General features: G+C 44.4%; 1 protein-coding gene across 8 annotated transcripts in view; it reads left to right on the top strand.

The window, feature by feature from the left end:
- Positions 1–12,365, top strand: part of TENM1 (teneurin transmembrane protein 1) — a 517,028-nt gene that overhangs the window by 83,662 nt on the left and 421,001 nt on the right. The window contains exon 1 of one of the 8 annotated variants that reach the window (XM_045029994.1): positions 10,981–11,075. The exons of the other annotated variants lie outside the window; for them this stretch is intronic. The gene's annotated coding sequence lies outside the window, so the exon portion shown is untranslated. Of the gene's footprint in view, positions 1–10,980; positions 11,076–12,365 lie in introns of those variants that run through there. 8 annotated transcript variants of the gene reach the window in all.

The raw sequence follows: 12,365 nt of genomic DNA, 5'->3' as shown, positions 1-12,365 counted from the left end.
TCAAATGCTGCACTTGCTGCAGGCTTTCTATACCTCTTTCAGATGGACACTCTCAGTGTATCCAGTGTCTCAGTGAGACACATATACTGCAGAAGTGTTTGCACAGCCACAATCTGAAATCTCACACTGGAAAGGCAAGAGATCTCCAACTGAAACTTCTCCTCATGGAGACTCTCTCCGCCCTGCCTCTAAGCCTGCGTACTTACACCACCCAGCCAGAAATTGCCATTGACAGCCTCTAATAAGGGCCTTTCCTCCACGGCATGGGCTCCTGGTCAACCCACCAAGAAGGTGGCAAAAATGAGGTACCACATCCTCAATATTGGGGTTGGCCAAGGAAAGGCTCTCCGCTCACGAGCTAATGCTCCCGGTACTGACCACACTGGCCAATCAGCGGCCGACACAGCAGGCCCCTCCGGCACCGTTGGTACCAAGAAACCGAAAGCTCTCAAGCAATCAAACTCAGTCACAAGCAGCAAGAGAATATGAAACCCCATGCGACGTTACCGGTGGATGCTAATAAGCAATCAGTAACTCCAGTGATAATGCTGTCACCTAGTGCAGCCATCACGCACTGCAGTCACACACCAGTGCTGACAAGCCATTTCCAACATGCGGTACTGTTTCCTTCCATGCCAACGGTACCAATTTCGGGCACGTTGCAGCAATTCCTCCACCATAAAGACCTCTCCCTTTTGTCAGTACAGGAGTCTGCCATCCACAGCACCGATGGTACCTTGGTACCCGCAGCAGTTAGCCAACTCAGTTCTCCACCTCCGTCCACTCCACAATTCTCCAGTGAGGATGAAGAGGGAGATGAGGATGCTGAGTGCTCTCTACCACATTCCTCCCCTGTGGCTGCTACTACCACGCATGCCCTTCCATGCACAGGCTACCCAACAAATCTTCCGAACCAACCCTGGTTTGGGCAACCCTGGATGCCCACTGTGCTCTTCCAACTACAATGGCACCTGGCACCTCTGAATAGGAGGCTCAAGAGGAGGAGGAGGAATTCTCTGATCAAGACAGTCCACCTGAAGTCCACTTCCCCTCATCCTCACCAGGCGACACAATTATGCCCCAACCTCCCACGACAGGTAATAATTTTAAACAATTTAAAGACCTCTATCAAGAGAGTTGCCACTTCACTGAACATCTCCCTGGAAGAAGTCCAGGAATTGCGACACAAGTTAGTTGACATACTGCACCCATTGACCTCATCTAACATTGCCCTTCCCATGAATGATGTGATTATGGATCCTGTGAAGTTGCTCTGGCAAACCCCTGCAACAATTCCACCTACCTGTAAGTGGTCTGATTTAAAAAATACTATGTGCCTACAAACGCCTCTGAAATTTTTCTTGAATCCCACACTGAATTCATTGGTGATTAATGCCATCAATGAACGGGGTAGGCAACAATACTACAAAAACACTCCATATGACAAAGACTGGAAATGCCTTGACCTTTTCGTCCACAAAGCATATTATACTACAACCTTACAATTGAGAATTGCCAACCACGAGGCCTCATTTGCAAAGTATGACCACAATAACTATGATAGACGTGAGTCTCTCTGAATTTACTGCCATTATTCCAGATGAAGGTCAGCTCATAACCAGAGCAGCATTACAAGCTGCCCTTGTTTCAGCAGATTCAGCTGTGAGATCCATAGCAACTGCAGTTGTTATGAGACAAGCCTCCTGGCTCCATCTATCTCGATTCCCAAAGCCAATACAGTCAACTGTGGAGGAGTATCAGAGGGGTAGCCGTGTTAGTCTGGTTCTGTAGAAGCAGCAAAGAATCCTGTGGCACCTTATAGACTAACACGTTTTGCAGCATGAGCTTTCGTAGGTGAATACCCACTTCTTTGGATGCAAGACTGTGGAGGACTTACCATTTGAGGGATCCAGATTTTTCACGGACAAAACGGATGGGTCGTTGCACACTCTTAAGGACTCGGCAACATTGTGATCTCTGGGTATCCAGACACCTAAGATCGAAAGATGATGGTGTCACGGAGTCCCCGGGCGATACTCTGGAACTGCTCCCCACAAAGCCAGTCAGGACTTTGGGGAGCCTCCTCTCCCTTGGAGCAGACTGTCTTCAGGGCAAGAAGCTCACACGGCTTCACCTCCTGGGTCTCTCCTTGGAGCATTCAGCATATGCCCATCTGTGCGCTTCCCACAGCAAGTCTGCCCAGGTGGGGTCGTAGGGAAGCCAGAGGGTCCTGCACGCACCCCTACTTCGCTTCACAGTCAGATGTGACTCTTAGCCAGCCCGTAAAACAGAGGTTTATTAGATGACAGGAACATGGTCTAAAACAGAGCTTGTAGGTACAGAGAACTGGACCCCTCAGCTGGGTCCATTCTGGGGCCCAGCGAGGCAGATACCCACGTCTGCCCTCACTTCCTGTCCCCAGCCAGCTCCCCACTGAAACCCTTCCAGCCCCTCCTTTCTGGCCTTTGTCTCTTTCCGGGCCAGGAGGTCACCTGATCTCTTTGTTCACCTTTAGCCATCCCCTTGCAAGGGGGGAAGGGCCCCAGCCATTTGTTGCTAGGATACAAAGTGTCGGCAATTTATGCACACTGGAGACTTAAGAAATGCATTGGGGAAACTGAGGTACTCACACAGTATTCAGAGGAAACATTAAGAACCAGTCCCACTTTGTCACAGACAGTAACTATCAAGCCCCTCAATGATTCTGACCCCCTCCATATGCACAACGCAACAGATACTACAACCATCAGGGTTGGAAACAGAAAACTTTGAGGAGACTTCGATCTGCTCCCTTGAATACTACTTCTCAACCATCAACTTCCAGACGACAACAAATTTGAATCTTTGGTCGAGGGCCTGAGAACCCCATCTCTTTCAATGCTGGTGCCATCTACAACTTATGAGACCTTTGGAGATCGCCTGACTCTATTTTACCTGATCTGGCAGAGTATTACAACAGACAGATGGGTATTAGAAATTATCAAAACTGGTTTCTCCATTTCCCCCTTACTTCCAAACTCCCTACTAATCCCCCATTCCCATCCCTCTTCAGGGACCCCCCTCATGAGCGTTTACTGAAAGAAGAGGTAACCCGCTTCATGTATCTAGGAGCAGTAGAACACATACCATTCGAATACAGAGGACAGTGGTTCTATTCCCACTATTTTCTCACACAGAATAAAACAGGATGTTGGAGGTCCATCCTCCGCCTACGGTGACTCAACGAATTTGTGAAAACACAGCGATTCAAAATGGTCACACTCAGCACCATAATCCCAGCATTAAAGAGAGGACTGGTTCTCAGCCCTCGACCTCCAGGATGCATATTTTAATATATCCATCCATCCATCCCTCACATCGAAAATTCCTATGATTTTCAATAGGACAGGACCATTTCCAATACAAGTTGCTACCTTTTGGCCTTTCCACTGCACCTCTGAGGTTCTCAACGGTAGTAGCCGTAGTAGCTATCTATTTACGCAGAGAGGGAATCCTTATTTTTCCCTACCTGGATGACTGTGCCTGCCTTTCTTGTTGGTGCTTTCAACAGATAATGTCCAATGAACACACAATAATTCTGTTTATCAGGTTAAGCCTTCAGATAAACATGCAAAAATCCACTCTAACACCAGTTCAACATCTGAAATTTATTGGAGCAGACCTCAACTTCCTCGAAGCAACAGCCTCCCTATCAACGAAACGATTTCTAACTCTGACCAATTTGATCTCCACAGTACAAAACAGCCCACAAGTGTCTGCCAGAACCTGTCTACAAATTTTAAGCCACATGGCCGCCATGACCTTCATTGTCCAGTACACAAGATTACATATGTGGTGCCTACAAGCCTGGCTCCGAACAAATTTATGTCCCACACAAGCATAGTATAAACAAGCGCCTCACCATGCCAGAGACAATCAAATATTCCCTTTTGTGGTGGACCAACCCAGACAACGTTTGTGAGGGGTGCCCTTCTTACAGAACTCGCCATCAATTGCCATCACCACGGATGCCTCCCTCCTAGGGTCAGGAGCACATCTGCAACCACCCTCTATACAGGGCTAATGGTCCATGACGGAGTCCCATCTTCATATAAATCTACTAGAACTGCGAGTGGTTCTGAATGCTTGTTCTCATTTACTGCAACTAATTAGAGACAAGACAGCACAGATTCTCACAGACAATGTAGCTTGTATGTTCTACATAAACAGACAAGGGGAGCGTGATCACACTCCCTCTGTGTGGAAGCCATGCGCCTTTGGCAATGGTGCATCAAGCACAATGTCCATATTACGGCTTCATACTTACTTGGCTTCCTCAATACCATGGCAGATACCCTAAGCAGGAAGCTGTATCAGGACCGTGGGTGGGAGCTGAACACACCAATAATCTTAGACATTTTCCGAACGTGAGGGTTTCCAATGATCTTTTTTGCAATTGCACAAAACACCAAATGCCCCCAGTTCTTCTCCAGAACAGGGCTCGGTCCACACTTCCTGGGCAATGCCTTCCTCATCAAGAGGAATGCTGCCATACTATATGCCTTTCCTTCCGCCCCCCTCCTAGCTCGTGTGCTTGACAAGATCAATGGAGACAGATCTAGAGTTATTCTAATAGCCCCTCATGATCACAAAAAACAGAGTATCCTTATCTTGCAGGGGGATCAGGGAGATTGGTGGGGCTGGCAGGCTCCCTACCTGGCTCCGTGCCTCTGCACCCCAGCAGCAACAGAGTTTGGGTGTGGGAGGGGGTAGGGGATTCGGGCATGGGACAGGGTGATGCGGGGTCTGGGAGGCGCTTACCTGGTGGGCTCCCCAGAAGAGGCATCCCCCTCACTCAGCTGCTAGGTGGAGGTGTGGCCAAGCAGCTCTGCATGCTGCCTCCGCCTGCAGGCACCGCCCCTGGAGCTCCCATTGGCTGTGGTTCCCAACCAATGGGAGCTGTGAAGCCAGCGCTCTGGGCGGAGGTAGCCCGCAGAGCTGCCTGGCCATGCCTCTGCCTAGCAGCTGACTGAGGAGGATGTTACTGTTTCTGGGGAGCTCCCCAGGTAAGCGCTGCCCAGAGCCCGCTTTACCTCGTCCGTTCCCCTAATCTCCTGCCCGGTCCCCCAACCTCCTTCCCTCTCCCCCATCCAAACTCTGCTGGGAGGGGGGAGGTGCTGGGGTGCAGTGGCCCAAGACTGTCCCAGCAGCAGCCGAGACGGGTGCACTGGCCACTGCAGAAGTCACGGAGGTCATGGAAAGTCACGGAATCCATGACTTCCGTGATCTCCGTGACAAACTTGCTGCCTTAATTATGAGTAGTTCAGCCAGGGACTATGGGAGGGACACACACACACAGACAGAAACACCAGAACCATAGCACTGTTTGAGGGAGTCATTTTTGTGTGTGTCTAACCAAACAACATGTCTATCCAGATACTTCAGAGAATAAAGCATTTTACTTATAGGTAGTTGAGTGTTAGGGGCAAAGCTAAGCTTGGTACTGAATTATTTTAAACTTTTTCATTATATTTATTTGAGCTACTGATATAGTATTCTAGTTTTCTCATTTTCCTTTGTTTCAACCTTAACTCTCTATTTCCTGATCTTTGAGTTTTTTAATATCTAAAGATTTCTAATTATGCTCTTTTAAAGCAATAGATATTTATTTGCAACCTAAACTATGTCTCATCAAAGGTTCTTTTGTCTGGGATATATTACAGTTCAGTGGAAATCAGTAGTTAACATACAGTGATGAGACACAATACTCTTTGCTACAGGCTGTTGTCTGCCAGGCTTTCTTGCCTGCCTTTTTCCAATTTGGTTTCAATCACCTTCAGCCTCTAAAATAAGCTAATCTATATTATATTATTTGAACCACAGAGTTAACTTTTTTCCTCATTTAACCTGCTGAGCAATTTTGTAAATTCATATTTCACAAAGGAGGTTGCATGCTGTGGGATATAAAAAGCTACCGGAATAAAAACAAGAAATCATTTTTGTTAGTGTCTGAATGATTCATTGCAGTTTTTTAAAGGTTGAAGCCATATACATTATTAGATTTCTTTGGTCTGTAAATAATGCAAGTTAAAAATGGACATCATACGGCAAAAAAAAGTTTGTTTATTTTAGGGAATGTTTCAAATAATGCAGGCTCCAAATCTAACAAGATCTAAATCTAAAGCTGTCAATTTTCTTTAATCAAAGGTGCTTAGCGCAGTCTCCATGAGCTGAAATGTGTGATTTACATTTCATCAAAATCCGTAAAATGTCATTTCTGTGCTTTCATTTGCCCCTTAGCAGCCTTCATGTTTCTCTAACTGTATAATTTTATCAAACTTTCCACCACCATTAAATGTCTAAAAGCTATTTGGCTTGGTCACTCTTCTGCAGATTGTTCCCTCCATGGCTACTAAACCTTCCCTTTTTGATTTAAACAATGTGTTGAACTTTTCTCCTTTGACACCTGGACAGAGAAGGTGACTGTTGGTTCCCTTGGCTTTCCCTTCCCAGCTAGTAGCATTTCCAGACATCTGCACTCTCATGTACTAAATCTTGGGCTATTATTTAAGAAGTAAAATTGTTCGCTGATTTTTGGTTATGAAGTGCCTAGAGCTAGTGTTCTTATGTGGCTAATACAATAGAGACTATGTAGGAAAGGGCTGCACAACTTCATTTTATGCTCAATGACTGAGATTTAATACCAGAATTTTAAGGCACATTTGTTTTCTTCTGAATAGCTTGTCTGCAAGTGCACATATACCAAAGTTCTTTTAGATGATAATTAAAGGTAAGTAATGGCTGAAGTTGCAGATACATTCAGCTATATCCCATAGATTTTTGACAGGTTGCAGTGAAAAATTTCTGTCATTATGAATGCATGGACAAGTTAAACTTTTTTTCCCCTAATGATATGCCCACATAGGAAGAAGTATCTTTTCTAACAAAAGCATGTTTATGCCTGCCATGATTTTTTCCTCAACATTCAGTTTCCACGTGTAAAGGAGAGATTCAGTGAATTCTGTTCACTTGGAACTCTGGTAATTGGATTTGAAATTTTGGTGTTTGTTTTAAAATGTTCACTCGCACTCCGGTCAATGCTCATGCATATTGTTAGCTGTAATCACGTGAGTCACCATGCTTTGGTGGGCAAATGTGTAAGTGTTTGCAGATTGAGCCTTCCACCGCAGTTACTTTCAGCCATTTATTTCTCTTATGTTCAGGCCAATTTGAGTTGAGACTTAAGCTGCTAGAGAGCAGACGGTTCTTCAGCAGAAAAAAAAATAAGTCTAGTCAGTTACAGTATACTAAAAACAGAATGAACATTTCAGATGTTTTAGGTTGTCCAACGTGTTATGGAGTAAGCAAACTTCGTCATTGACATGATTAAAACATGGTTCTCTTTCTAAAATTATTGTGTATATAATTAATTGTCTTGACTGCTGGAGATGACAGTTTATCTCTCACCTACAGCAAAGTTATGAAGGACTCTGAACTAATGATGATCAGGATTTCCACTGTAGAGTTTACCCAGCTGGTGTAATGATAAGGATAGCTCTTCTTTCCTACTCTGGAGATGCAGATTTTAATTCTCAGTAGCAATTAATACAAATCAACCATAACCACAGGAGGCTAGAGGATCAATGAAAAAGGGATGGCTCATAGTTTCCCTTTTAATAACACACACAACACAAAAGATATGAATCTTAATGAAGATTTATGTTTGTAGTAGATCAGAGATGATTCTTGACAAAAAATCACAAATGAGAGAATAGAAAACATCTGGAATTGTTGTAGAGTAGTTACCATTAGGCAAGTTGTTGACTTGAGATAAAACAACCTGCTGTCATGGTCAGAAACAGTAAGGTAACCAATATAAAGCTGAATTGGACATTTACATCATCTGGCAGGCTCTGAGTGATTTATCAGTGTGTTGGACTGCCCCACCCAGGAAAAGAATGGTTCATGCATAATTCACTGTAGAAAGTAACAGAGTCCTGTGGCATCTTATAGACTAACAGATGTATTGGAACATAAGCTTTCGTGGGTGAATACCCACTTCGTCAGACACATGTAATGGAAATTTCCAGAGGCGGGTATAAATATGCAGGCCAGAATCAGTCTGGAGATAACGAGGTTAGCTCAATCAGGGAGGATGAGGCCCTCTTCTAGCAGTTAAGGTGTGAACACCAAGGGAGGAGAAACTGCTTTTGGTACCAAAAAAAAGGGCTGAAGGGCTGGGAAATGATGGGGTGAGCCCAAGGATTTCTCCAGGCAAGAACTGAAATCCTATGTGGGCAGGAAACAGATGTAGTGAGAAATATTGGAGCTAAACTTGGGAGGTGAGGAGGAGGCATGGTGAGAGATGCCATAATTGGTAGCCATAGTTGGACAAAAGTACTGTTTGGGCTGTGCTGGGGGTATTCTGGTTTATGGTAGTGGGATTGTTGGTAATAGTCTTTAAAAAGGACTATTTATATACTCTGACGAATGAAGCTAATTCGTTTCATGAGCTAATTCGTTTCAAAATAAATGAGAGGATAATCAATATTGCATCTGAGACTAGGGTTTACGATTTCAAAAGGGCTAACTTTACTAAACTAAGGCGACTAGTTGGGGAAGTGGACTGGACTAACATATTTAGGGATCTAAAGGCAGATGACGCCTGGGGTTACTTCAGGTTGAAGTTGCAGGAGATGTCAGAGGCATGTATCCCGAGAAAGGGAAAACGGCTCGTAGGTAGCAGTTTTAGACCGAGCTGGATGAGCAAGCGTCTCAGAGGGGTCATTAAGAAAAAACAGAAAGCGTACCAGGAGTGGAAAATGGGAGGGATCAGCAAAGAAACCTACCTTATTGAGGTCAGAGGGTGTAGGGAAGCAGTGAGAAAGGCAAAGCGACGGGTGGAGATGGACCTAGCGAAGGGGATTAAAACCAATAGCAAAAGGTTTTTTAGCCATATAAATAGGAAGAAAACCAAGAAAGAAGAAGTGGGACCGCTTAAAACTTTGAACGGAGTGGAGATTAGGGATAAACTTGGAATGGCACAATATCTGAACGAATATTTTGCCTCGGTCTTTAATGAGGCTAATGAAGGGCTAAGGAATAGTGATAGAGGGACCGATGGGAATGAGGATATGGGGGTAGACATTACGGTATCGGAGGTGGAAGCCAAACTTGAACAGCTTAACGGAAGTAAATCGGGGGGCCCGGATAATCTTCATCCTAGAATATTAAGGGAATTAGCGAGTGATATTGCTAGCCCGTTAGCGATGATTTTTAATAAATCTCTAAATTCGGGGATTGTACCGTTTGACTGGAGATTAGCTAATGTAGTTCCTATATTCAAGAAGGGGAAAAAAAGTGACCCGGGTAACTACAGGCCTGTTAGTTTAACATCTGTAGTATGCAAAGTCATGGAAAAAATTTTAAAAGAGAGAGTGGTTACAGAGCAGGAGGCCGATGGCAACTGGGATAGTTTACAGCATGGATTTACGAAAGGTAGATCGTGCCAAACCAACCTGATCTCCTTCTTTGAGAAAGTAACAGATTTTTTAGACAAGGGAAATGCAGTGGATCTAATATATCTGGATTTCAGTAAGGCGTTTGATACGGTACCGCATGAGGAATTACTGGTTAAATTGGAAAAGATGGGGATTGAAATGAAAATCCAGAGGTGGATAAGGAGCTGGTTAAAGGGGAGACTGCAGAGGGTAGTATTGAAGGGGGAACTGTCGGGTTGGAGGGGGGTTACCAGTGGAGTTCCTCAAGGTTCGGTTTTGGGTCCGATTTTATTCAGTCTATTTATTGCTGACCTGGGAACCAAGAGTAGGAGTGGGCTGATAAAGTTTGCGGACGACACCAAGTTGGGAGGTATTGCCAATTCGGAAAAGGATCGGGATATCCTCCAGGGAGATTTGGATGACCTTGTAAACTGGAGTATTAGTAACAGGATGAAATTCAATAGTGAGAAGTGTAAGGTTATGCATTTAGGGATGACTAACAAGAATTTTAGTTATAAGCTAGGGACGCACCAGTTGCAAGTAACGGAGGAGGAGAAGGACCTAGGAGTCCTGGTTGATCGTAGGATGACTATGAGCAGGCAATGTGATGTGGCCGTTAAAAAAGCTAATGCGGTCTTGGGATGCATTAGGCGAGGTATTTCTAGTAGGGATAAGGAGGTGCTAGTCCCGTTATATAAGGCGTTGGTGAGACCTCATCTGGAGTATTGTGTGCAGTTTTGGTCTCCCATGTTTAAGAAGGATGAATTCAAACTGGAACAGGTACAAAGAAGGGCCACTAGAATGATCCGAGGAATGGAAGGCCTGTCGTATGAAAGGAGACTTGAGGAGCTCAGTTTGTTTTCCCTAACCAAAAGAAGGATAAGAGGAGATATGATTGCACTCTTTAAATATATCAGAGGGATGAATACCAGGGAAGGAGAGGAATTATTTCAGCTCAGTGCTAATGTGGACACGAGGACAAACGGATATAAATTGTCAGTCAGGAAATTTAGGCTTGAAATTAGACGAAGGTTTCTAACTATCAGGGGAGTGCAATACTGGAACAGCCTACCGAGGGAAACAGTGGGGGCGAAGGACCTCCATGACTTTAAGATTAAGCTAGATAAGTTTATGGAGGAGATGGTATGATAGGATACCGGGCTTAGTCAATAGGTTAATTAAGTGCCACACTGGTAAATAGTACAATGGGTCAATGATATGATATTCTTAACCTTTTTCCAGAGGGTATGGCTGGAGAGTCTTGCCCGCATGCTCGGGGTTCAGCTGACCGCCATATTTGGGGTCGGGAAGGAATTTTCCTCCAGGGTAGATTGGCTGTGGCCCTGGAGGTTTTTCGCCTTCCTCTGAAGCATGGGGCAGGGGTCGCTTGCTAAAGGAGTGGGGGGATCAGCTTATGTGGCCTGCATCTTGCAGGAGGTCAGACTAGATGATCATAATGGTCCCTTCTGATCTTGAATTCTATGATTCTATGATTCTAAGAAGGGAATTGAGGCAAAGGTTGCCCTGCAGCTATGAAGGGGATCCTGAGAGGAGGCTATGCATTCACAGGCTGAGTGTCCAGTGTTTATATATTATGTAAGATGTACTATATCAGTAGTTTTCAAACTGGCCAAGTCCGTTTTAATAGGGTTGCCAGGGCCAGTGTTAAACTCGCTGGGGCCTAGGGCAGACAGCTGAAGCCTGAGCCCAGCTGTGTGGGGCTGGGGCTGAAACCAAGGCCCGAGTTTTTAAGTGAGGTGAAACTTGGGGTATGCAAGGCTAATCAGACTCCTAAAAGGGGCACAGTCTGGAAAGGTTGAGAACCACTGAGTAATGCATACAGGTGACATTCTTTCAATCTTACATGAACATTCAAACCTCCTTTGCTTAACTTCCCAGGAGGGGTTTTATTCACTATACACTTTTAAAAAGTAATTTGAAATGAGCGAGCTCAAACACAGACATTTCTTTTTCATGCATAACACCAACCCTAAACCTCAATTTCCAGTTCAGATTGGTTTTTTTTGCAAAATAGATTGGAATTTATCAAAGCTTGGGAGAGGAGGTTGTGTTTTTGAGGGTTTTTTTTGGAGTGTGGGGAGAGATCTAGTTTCAGGGTTTGGGTATGAACCCATCTCTGCTTTATAGCACAATTGAAAACAGAAATAGTTCATGCTGGTTGTACTAATCAGGAAGCTCAGAAGATGTATAGGAATTGCCATATCCCATCAGACTAGCTAATCTAGAGTCCAGTCTCAGACAGTGGTTCAGAGCTGAAGGCTATCCTTTATATATAAAGTGTGTGTGTGTGTGTGTGTGTGTATTCCCATAGATATATGTTGGGAAAATAACACAGCGGGGCACAGACTATCCAAAAAGTTCTTGGACTGCATTGCAGACAACTTTTTATTTCAGAAGGTTGAAAAAGCTACTGGGGGGAAGCAGTTCTAGACTTGATTTTAACAAATAGGGAGGAACTCATTGAGAATTTGAAAGTAGAAGGCAGCTTGGGTGAAAGCGATCATGAAATCATAGAGTTTGCAATTCTAAGGAAGGGTAGAAGGGAGTACAGCAAAATAGAGACAATGGATTTCAGGAAGGCGGATTTTGGTAAGCTCAGAGAGCTGATAGGTAAAGTCCCATGGGAATCAAGACTGAGGGGAAAAACAACTGAGGAGAGTTGGCAGTTTTTCGAAGGGACACTATTAAGGGCCCAAAAGCAAGCTATTCCGTTGGGTAGGAAAGATAGAAAATGTGGCAAAAGACCACCTTGGCTTAACCACGAGATCTTGCATGATCTAAAAAATAAAAAGGAGTCATATAAAAAATGGAAACTAGGACAGATTACAAAGGATGAATATAGGCAAACAACACAGGAATGCAGGG

This window comes from Mauremys mutica, chromosome 9 (genome assembly GCF_020497125.1).
Source record: "Mauremys mutica isolate MM-2020 ecotype Southern chromosome 9, ASM2049712v1, whole genome shotgun sequence".
In the NCBI taxonomy this organism is placed as follows: Eukaryota; Metazoa; Chordata; order Testudines; family Geoemydidae; genus Mauremys; species Mauremys mutica.
This window is presented reverse-complemented; position numbering and strand designations above follow the sequence as displayed.